The sequence below is a fragment of the Hemitrygon akajei genome, chromosome 31 (genome assembly GCF_048418815.1).
Source record: "Hemitrygon akajei chromosome 31, sHemAka1.3, whole genome shotgun sequence".
NCBI lineage: Eukaryota > Metazoa > Chordata > Chondrichthyes > Myliobatiformes > Dasyatidae > Hemitrygon > Hemitrygon akajei.
In genome coordinates this window covers 39,921,573-39,931,648 of record NC_133154.1, presented here as the reverse complement: position 1 = coordinate 39,931,648, position 10,076 = coordinate 39,921,573, and the positions used below count along the sequence as shown (strand labels likewise).

The 10,076-nt window shown below is 43.7% G+C and overlaps 1 protein-coding gene across 3 annotated transcripts in view; it reads left to right on the top strand.

The window, feature by feature from the left end:
- The window catches only part of LOC140719254 (complement C1q tumor necrosis factor-related protein 1-like), a 58,313-nt gene that overhangs the window by 30,818 nt on the left and 17,419 nt on the right, over positions 1-10,076 (top strand). Inside the window, exon 1 of one of the 3 annotated variants that reach the window (XM_073033740.1) lies at positions 74-476. The exons of the other annotated variants lie outside the window; for them this stretch is intronic. The gene's annotated coding sequence lies outside the window, so the exon portion shown is untranslated. Of the gene's footprint in view, positions 1-73; positions 477-10,076 lie in introns of those variants that run through there. 3 annotated transcript variants of the gene reach the window in all.

Sequence of the window (10,076 nt, the reverse complement as noted above, 5' to 3'; positions counted from 1 at the left end):
CTCTCTCTCTCTCTCTCTCTCTCCTTCTCTCTTTCTCTGTCAACCAAACTAATCCCTGCTGTTTAGCACAGCCTGTTGAGACATTTAGACTCTGGGGAAAGAGACCAAGAGGGCATTTGCAGGAGCGAGAGGAGAGAAAGAGGTAGAAACGAGAGAGTGGGAGGGAGGGAAGCAAAGGTATTCAGATAGCATTCTGTAGAGCAGGATTAGAGTGAGCTGGGAACAACTGCCAAGTTTCACTAATGACTTCAGATTCCTTGAAGTATTCTGTGAAATTTCAGTAGCTCTTATATGAACAATACAACAAAAGGACAGAAGACAGAAAACAAGGAACCAAGACAAAGGGTTAAAAAATTAATTTAGCTCTTCAAATTAGAACAACACAACCAGGAGAAAATAGAGTGGTAAAACTTTTTTACTCCTAAGACTTTTTTCTCTGCCTGTGCTCGAAGATTTGCTTCTGAGAATCTCAGCCGGTAAGTCTGTTTGACTATTAATCCATCTTGAGCAGCTGATCGTGCCTCACTCCCGATACTCGCGAGACTCTCACTTGTGGCTGAGGGCCAAGGGAGGGTAAGGGAGATTTTGAAGGTTCTGGGGTTGCATGTTTTCTCACATCTCAGGGGAAGGAATCCAGGGGCAAAGAGAACTGTTAGGCAAGGACCGTTCGGGGTGTTACTGGAGGGGGTGGAATAGTGGCAGAGGGGGGAAATTTAAGGGGAACTTGGAAGTAATGACTAGTAGTTAACAGGTCATTTCACAGCCTGGGAACAGTCACCTTGGTCCATCATGTCTGCATTGACCATGATGCCAAGTTTCACTAGTCTCATCCTTCTATACCCTTTGTGTGTCTGTCTAAATGCCTCTTAAGCATCAAATCAGCTTCCCTCACTTCACCGCCGGGGGTTCCAAATATCTGCCACTCCCTGTGTTAAAATCTTCCTCACAAATCTCTTCTAAACCTTCCTCTTCTCACCTTAAACCTATGCCTTGTAGTATTTAACATTTCCAACCTGGGAAAGCTGCTTACAATCTACACTCAGGAGGCACCTGATAAAGTGGCCACTGACTGTATTTCGATGTGTTTGGGGTTTTCTGCTGCTGTAACCCATCCACTTCAAGGTTCAATGTGTTGTGGATTCAGAGACGCTCTCCTGCACACCACTGTTGTAATGAGTGATTATCTGAGTTACTCTCACCTTCCTGTCAGCTTGAACCAGTCTGGCCATTCTCCTCTGACCTCTCTCATTAACAAGGCGATATTGCCCACAGAACAGCCATTCTCTGGATGGTTTTCTATTTCTCACACTATTCTCTGTAAACTCTGGAGACTGTTGTGTGTGAGAATCCCAGGATTTTCTGAGATACTCAAACCACCCCATCTGGCACCAACAATCATTCCACAGTCAAAGTCAGTTACATCACATTTCTTCCCCAATCTGGTGTTTGGTCATAGAGTTGTAGAGTCACAGAAAAGTACAGCACAGAAGCAGGCCCTTCAGTCCATCTAATCCATGCCAAAACCATTTAAACTGCCTACTCCTATCCATCTACATTGGGACCATCGCCCTCCATAGCCCTACCAAACTTTGCTTAAGTGTTGAAATTGTGCTCACATGCACCACTTGCACTGACAGCTTGTCCCACACTTTCACAACCTTCAGACGTAAAAAGCTTCCCCTCATGTTCCACTTAAACTTTTCTCCTTTCACCTTTAGCAAATGACCTCTAGTTGTAGTCCCACTCAAACTTAGTGGAAAAGATTTGCATTTACTTGCATTTACCCTATCTAAATCCCTCATAATTTTGTATAACTCTATCAAATCTCCTCTCAATCTTCTACGTTCTAAAATATACAGTCCTAACCTATTCAATCTTTCCTTATGACTCAGATCTGGCAATATCCTTGTAAGAACAATAATTGAACTACTTGACTGTGTCTGCATGCTCTTATGTATTGAGTTGTTGCCACATGATTGGCAGATTAAATATTTGCATTAACAAGTGGGTATACAAGTGTATCTGTAGGTTTTTACAAATAAAACAGTGGAGGCATTTTATGTTTCAGAAAAGCCATAGCGACTCATTTATTGAACACCACAGAATCTGAACACAAAGTGTGTTAAAAACTCTTTATGTAATTACTTCATTAGGTCAGACCAGCTTCTTGATGTGAAACACCAACTCAATGTCGGTAGTTGTGAATTACATACATTTCTCCCAACTACAACCTAATAAAGTGGTGATTGAGTGTGTAGCCCTCATAATGTTATATCCTGTACTTCTGTCAGATTTCTCCTGAGCTTCTAACATTCCAGAGAAAAATACCCAAGTTTGTCTAATCTCTCCTCAGAACTAATACTTGAATCCAGGCAGCATCTTGGTGAGCCCTTCTGCACCTTCTCCAAAGCCTCCACATCCTTCCTGTAATGTGGTGACCACAATACTCCAAATGCTGCCTAACCAAAGTGTTATGCCTCCCAATGCTTATACTCATCATTTTCTTGTCATTAACATCAAACAAAGGTCTATAAACTGTATCTGAAGATGGCAGCTGAATCAGTGCAGGATTGTGTGTGTGGGGGTGGGAGGACCTAACTCAATGTCAGTTAAAACATTTCCTTCTTCCTGTAAAATCAGGAAATTGTGTAAGTGTAGAAGGATGCACTGGCATTGGAAAAGGTCCAGAGGAGGTTTCCAAGAATGATTCTGGGAATGAAAGGGTTAACATATGAGGAGTTCTAGGGTTTAGAAGACTGAAGGGGGATCTCATTGAAACTTGCAGAATATTGAAATTCCTGGATAGAGTGGGTGTGGAAATTTTGATTCTAATAGTGTGAAAGTCTGGGACCAGATGAACAGCCGTTCATTTCCAGCCGTTTTTATGCCATGGACCAATGCCATTAAGCAAGGAGTTCATATGTCCCAGGCTGGGAACGCCTGGAATAGAAGAACATCCCTTTAGAACAGAGATGGGAAGGAATTTCTTCAGTCAGAAGGTAGTGAATCTGTGGAATTCATTGCCACAGGTGGGTGTGGAGACCAAGTCGCTGGAGCGGAGGGTGATAGTTCTTGATTCATAAAGGTGTTAAAGTTTATAGGTGGAAAGCAGGAGAATGGGATTAGGAGGGAAAATAAATCAGCCATGATTGAATGATAGCAGACTCGATGGGCCAAAGGGCCCGATACTACTTCTGTGTTTTATAGTCTTACATAGATCACACAGATGAATGGAGTGAAAACTTTAGGAGCTGTTTGCTCTGCCCTCCACCTAAAAGCACTGGTGGGAGTTTCATTCATTGATTCCTTGATAGATTAGCAAGGGGGTGTATACAAACTGGACAGGCTGTACGCGGGGCACTATTGGGATGAACCTAAGCTCTGTATTGGCTTGCATGAACATGATGGGTCAAATAGCCTCCATCCATGCCCCACTTTTCTATGATTGCTCTGAAAGCATAGCAGGACCGTGTTCTTTGTCTAACCCAATCCTACCAACAGCTCCAAACACGGGCGTTGAAGTTTCTTGGATGAACTTTCCATCTGAAGGAAGAGTTTGCCAGAAGACTCTCCTGGGCCCCATTAAGAGGTTGGCGCCATCCAGCCCCTCGGCAGAATCCCAGCCTTTGTGTGCATTCCCATATCCAGAGTCACAGGCACATCTGTAAATGGGCTCAAACTCTCAGTACAGTTTAGTTCAGCTGAGGCCAGTGGGAAACTTGTCCAAGACAAAAGAACCACACAACTTGCATGGAGTGATGAAGAGACTTCAGGAAAGGGGAAGCCGGTTGAAGACAGACCAGTCCTCGTTGAGGGCTCAGCAGTGGAAAGGGTGAGCAGCTTCAAGTTCCCTGGCACCTAGATCTCAGAACATTCATTCCGGGCCCTCGCTATGATGCAATCACGCCAGTGACTCTACTTCATTAGGAGTTTGAAGAGCATTGGTATGTCACCAGAGACTCTTACAAACATCTACAGATACACAGTAGAGAGCAGTTTGACTGTTGCATCACCAACTGCTATGGCAGCTACAATGTGTAGGATGGAACAACATGGGCACAAGCCTCCCAGCCATCGATGACATCTTAAAAAGGTGGTTCCTCAAGACTTCAGCATCTAACGCTAAGACGGCCACCCTCCAGGACATGCCCTTCAGGGTGAGGTCCAGGAACCTGAAGACATCACTCAGAGATTTAGGAACAACTTCTTCCTCCTTGTCATCATCAGGTTTCTGCAGAGTCCGTGAACCCATGAGCAGCACCTTGTTACTCCTCTTTTGCACTATCTATCTTCTGTACTTACAGTAATTTTTTATGTCTTGCACTGTACTGTTGCCATAAAACAACAGATTTCATGATGTACTGTGTTCAGTGATAATAAGCCTGAATCTGATTCTGAAGAGGCTGTAAAATGTAGGCCCAAAGGCCTAACCAGTCAACTTTACGCTTTCTCCACTGAAGGTAGGTATTTCAGATCTATAATGCAAATAGCTGGACTTTATCCATAGTTCACTTAGTTCCAATGTTCAAGACTCACTTCAGAGATGAGAGCCCAAGGACCTCGGCTAATTGCCCAAATGTGGAAAGAACTAGATGTGATGCTAAAACGAGCTGTTGCCTCTTATTGCCTTGGATGATCAAGGGAGTTTTCACCTATCTTTATCCCCGCCTGAGATCACAAAAACAGAGGGGGCAGCACAGTGGCTTGGCAGTTGACAGTGCCAGCTGTAAAATCTAGGTTCGATTCCCCCTGCTGTCTGTGAGGAATTTGTACATTCTTCCTGTAACTTCAAAATGGTGAGATACCTGCAAGTAGTCATTATGTGCATATTGTGTACATATCTATGGAATTGCAGCCAGTGCTGCAAGATATGTTGATACACAACCTAATATCAGCAAGGACCCCTCCAGCCTGGACATTTCTTTCTTCACCCCTCTCCCATTGGACAGAAGAGGCAAAAGCAAAAAATCGTGTACTCCATACAACGGAAAACTTACTTGCAACAGCATCACAGGTACTGTAATGTAAACAGCACTGACAAGATACTTATAAATATAAATTAGATACAATTTTTACAAGGAAGTACACAGTTGGAGCAAAGTAAAATCAAAGTCTATTGTAGCACAAAGAAGCCTTAGCTAAACTGTTGTTGATAAAACAGTGATATATTATATACACTTTGATAATAAAATTACTTTGACTTTGACATTGAACCTGAATCACTAGTTGAGCAATTACAGTTCAACTAAGACTAAACTAAGTGCATAAAAGCATGCAGACAAGAGTTTCAATTGTTGCTTAGACCAAACATCAGAATGGGGAAGAAATGTGTTCTAAGTGACCTTGATCATGTGCCAGATGTTGAATGGTATGAGGAAAGAGAAGTGAGTGTAGTTACCATTACAAGGGAGGAGATGCATGTACAAGGGTACATAAGTCTCCCAGGCCAGATGAACTGCACCCTAGTGTTCTGAAAGAGGTAACGGTAGAGATTGTGGAGGCATTACTAATGATTTTTCAAAAATCATTGGACTCTGGCATGGTGCCAGAGAACTGGAAAATTACAAATGTCACTCCACTCTTTAAGAAAGGAGGAAGGCAGCAGAAAGGACATTCTAGACCAGTTAGCCTGACCTCAGTGGTTGGGAAGATGTTGGAGTCTATTGTTAAGGATGAGGTTATGGACAACTTGGTGACACAGGACAAGATAGGACAAAGTCAACATGGTTTCTTTAAGGGTAAATCTTGTCTGATGAGCCTGTTGGAATTCTTTGAGGAGATTACACATAGGATAAGTGGGATGCAGTGGATGTTGTATCTTTGGACTTTCAAAAGGCCTTTGACAAGGTGCCACACACGAGGCTGCTTACCAAGATAAGAACCCATGGTATTACAGAAAAGCTACTGACATGGTTAGAACATTGGCTGATTGGTAGGAGGCAGTGAGTGGGCAGCGAGCACTAATAAAATAGTGCTTTTCTGGTTGGCTGCCAGTGACTAGTAATGCTCAGCAGAGGTTGGTGTGGGGACCATTTCTTCTTACGCTGTATGTCAATGATTTAGATGATGGAATAGATGAGTTTGTTGCCAAGATTGCAGGTGATATGAAGATTGGTGGAGGAGCAGATAGTGTTGAGGGAACAGGTAGACTGCAGAAGGACTTAGACAGATTAAGAGAATGGGCAAGAGAGTGGCGAATGAAATACATGTTGGAAAATGCATGGCCATGAACTTTGGTAGAAGAAATAAATGTGCAGATTATTTTCTAAATGGGGAGAAAATCCAAATATCTGAGATGCAAAGGGACTTGTGCAGAACACCCTAAAGGTTTCTTGCAAGTAGAGTTCATTGTGAGGAAGGGTAAAAGGACCCTGGTGGATGTTGTAGATACAGACCTCCAAACAGTAGTAAGGATGTGGTCTGCAGATTAAAATGGAGATAGAAAATGCATGCCAAAGGGACAATTTACAATAGTCATGGGGGATTTCAAAATGCAGATAGATGTGGAAAATCAGATTGGTGCTGGGTTCCAGGAGGTGGAATTTCTAGAATGCCTATGGGATGGATTTTCAGGGCAGCTCGCGGTTGAGCCCACTAGGGGATCAGCTATTCTGGATTGGATGTTGTGCAATGAACTGGAATTGATCAGAGAGCTTAAGGTATAAGTACCCTTAGGGAAAGTGAATGTATTGTGATCGAATTCACGCTGGAATTTCAGAAGGAAAAGCTGAAGTCAGATGTATCAGTATTACAATGGAGTAAAGGGAATTACTAAGGCATGGCCAGAATTGATTGGAAAGAACACAGGCGGGGATGACAGCAGAGCAGCAATGGCTGGAAGTTCGGGAAGCAGTTCAGAAGGCACAGGATATATACATCCCAAAGAGGAAGAAGCATTCTAAAGGCAAGGTGACACAACCATGGCTAACAGAGAACTCAAAGCCAACATAAAAGCCAAAGAGAGGGCAAATAATAGAGCAAAGATTAGTAGGAAAATAGAGGATTGGGACGCTTTTACAAACCAATAGAAGGCAACTAAAAAGTCATTAAGAAGGTAAAGATGGAATATGAAAATAAGCTAGCCAATAATATTAAAGAGGATACCAAAAGTTTCAACAGATACATAAAGTGTAAAAGAGAGGTGAGAGTGCATATTGGACCATTGGAAAACGATGCTGGAGAGGTAGTAATGGAAAGACAAGAAAATGGTGGATGAACTGAATAAGTATTTTGCATCAGCCTTCACCGTGGAAGACACTAGCAATATGGTGGAAATCCCAGGTGTCAGGGGTCATGAAGTGTGTTAAGTTACCATTACTGGAGAGCAGGATTTTGGGAAACTGAGAGGTCTGAAGGTGGATAAGTTACTTGGACCAGATGGTGCACACCCCAGAGTTCTGAAAGAGGTGATGGAAGTGATCCAGAGGCATTAGTCATGATCTTTCAAGAATCACTAGATTCTGGAATGATTCCGGAAGGCTGGAAAATTGCAAATGTCACTCCACTTTTCAAGAAGGGAGAGAAGCAGAGAAAGGAAACTATAGGCCAGTTAGTCTGACCTCAGTGGCCGGGAAGATGTTGGAGTCAATTATTAAGGTTGAGGTCTCAAGGTACTTGGAGGACATGATAAGATAGGTCATAGTCAGCATGGTTTCCTCTAGGGAAAATCTTGTCTGACAAACCTGTTAGAATTCTTTGAATGAATTACAAGCAGGATGGACTAAGGAGGATTGGTTGATGTTGTATACTTGGATTAAGACATTTGGCAATGTGCCACATGTGAGGATGCTGTAGCAGGGATGATTGGCAGGAAGCAAAGAGTGGAAATGAAAGGAGCCTTTTCTGGTTGGCTGCCAGCATCTAGTGGTGTTCTAAAGCAGTCTGTGTTGGAACTGATTCTTTTTACATTATATGTCAATGATTTGGATGATGGAATTGATTGTTTTGTTGCAAAGTTTGCAGATGATAGGAAAACAGGTGAAGAGGCAGGTAGTTTTGAGAAAGTAGAGAGACTACAGAGGGACTTAGACAGATTAGGAGAATGGGCAAAGAAATGATAGATGGAATACAGTTTCGGGAAATGTATGGTCATGCACTTTGGTCAAAGAAATGGAATTAACTATTTTCTAAATGAAAGAATACAAAAAAAACTGAGGTGCAATGGGACTTGAGAGTCTTTGTGCAGTAAATGTTAGTTTGTAGGTTGAGTCTTGGTGAGGAAGGCAAATATGATGTTAGCTCTAGTTTCAAGAGGACTAGAATATAAAAACAAGGATGTTATAATGAAACTTTACAAAGTGAGGTCTTACTTGGAGTATTGTGAGCAGTTTAGAAAGGATGTGTTGAAAATGAAGAGGGTTCAAAGCTGGTTCACGAAAATGATTCCAGGATAGAAAATGGCTCTGGGCTTGTATTCATTAGAATTCACAAGGATGAGGGGAGACCTCATTGAAATCTATTGAATGGTGAAAGGCCGTGATAGACTGGATGTGGAGAAGTTGTTTCCTATGGTGGGGGAGTCTAAGACCAGAGGACACAGATAGAGTGGATGTGGAGAGGTTGTTTCCCATGGTGGGAGAGTCTAAGACCAGAGGGCACAGATAGAGTGGATGTGGAGAGGATGTTTCCTATAGTGCGGGAGTCTAGGACCAGATAACACAGATAGAGTGGATGTGGAGAGGTTGTTTCCTGTGGTGGGAGAGTCTAAGACCAGAGGGCACAGATAGAGTGGATGTAGAGAGGTTGTTTCCTGTGGTGGGGAGTCTAGGACCAGAGGACACAGATAGAGTGGATGTAGAGAGGTTGTTTCCTGTGGTGGGGAGTCTAGGACCAGAGGACACAGATAGAGTGGATGTGGAGAGGATGTTTCCTATAGTGGGGGAGTCTAGGACCAGAGGGCACGGATAGAGTGGATGTGGAGAGGATGTTTCCTATAGTGGGGGAGTCTAAGACCAGAGGACACAGATAGAGTGGATGTGGAGAGGATGTTTCCTATAGTGGGGGAGTCTAGGACCAGAGGACACAGATAGAGTGGATGTGGAGAGGTTGTTTCCTATGGTGGGAGAGTCTAAGACCAGAGGACACAGATAGAGTGGATGTAGAGAGGTTGTTTCCTGTGGTGGGAGAGTCTAAGACCAGAGGACACAGATAGAGTGGATGTGGAGAGGTTGTTTCCTATGGTGGGGGAGTCTAAGACCTGAGGACACAGATAGAGTGGATGTAGAGAAGTTGTTTCCTGTGGTGGGAGAGTCTAAGACCAGAGGACACAGATAGAGTGGATGTGGAGAGGATGTTTCCTATAGTGCGGGAGTCTAGGACCAGAGGACACAGATAGAGTGGATGTGGAGAGGTTGTTTCCTGTGGTGGGAGAGTCTAAGACCAGAGGGCACAGATAGAGTGGATGTAGAGAGGTTGTTTCCTGTGGTGGGGAGTCTAGGACCAGAGGACACAGATAGAGTGGATGTAGAGAAGTTGTTTCCTGTGGTGGGGAGTCTAGGACCAGAGGACACAGATAGAGTGGATGTGGAGAGGATGTTTCCTATAGTGGGGGAGTCTAGGACCAGAGGGCACGGATAGAGTGGATGTGGAGAGGATGTTTCCTATAGTGGGGGAGTCTAGGACCAGAGGACACAGATAGAGTGGATGTGGAGAGGTTGTTTCCTATGGTGGGAGAGTCTAAGACCAGAGGACACAGATAGAGTGGATGTGGAGAGGTTGTTTCCTATGGTGGGAGAGTCTAAGACCAGAGGACACAGATAGAGTGGATGTGGAGAAGTTGTTTCCTATGGTGGGGGAGTCTAAGACCTGAGGACACAGATAGAGTGGATGTAGAGAAGTTGTTTCCTGTGGTGGGAGAGTCTAAGACCAGAGGACACAGATAGAGTGGATGTGGAGAGGATGTTTCCTGTGGTGGGAGAGTCTAAGACCAGAGGGCACAGCCTCAGAATAGAGGGGTGCCCTTTTACAGCAGAGATGAGGAGGAATTTCTTTAGCCAGAGAGTGGTGAATCTGTGGAATCCACTGCCACAGGTAGCTGTGGAGGCCGAGTCTTTAGGTATATTTAAGGCAGAGGTTGA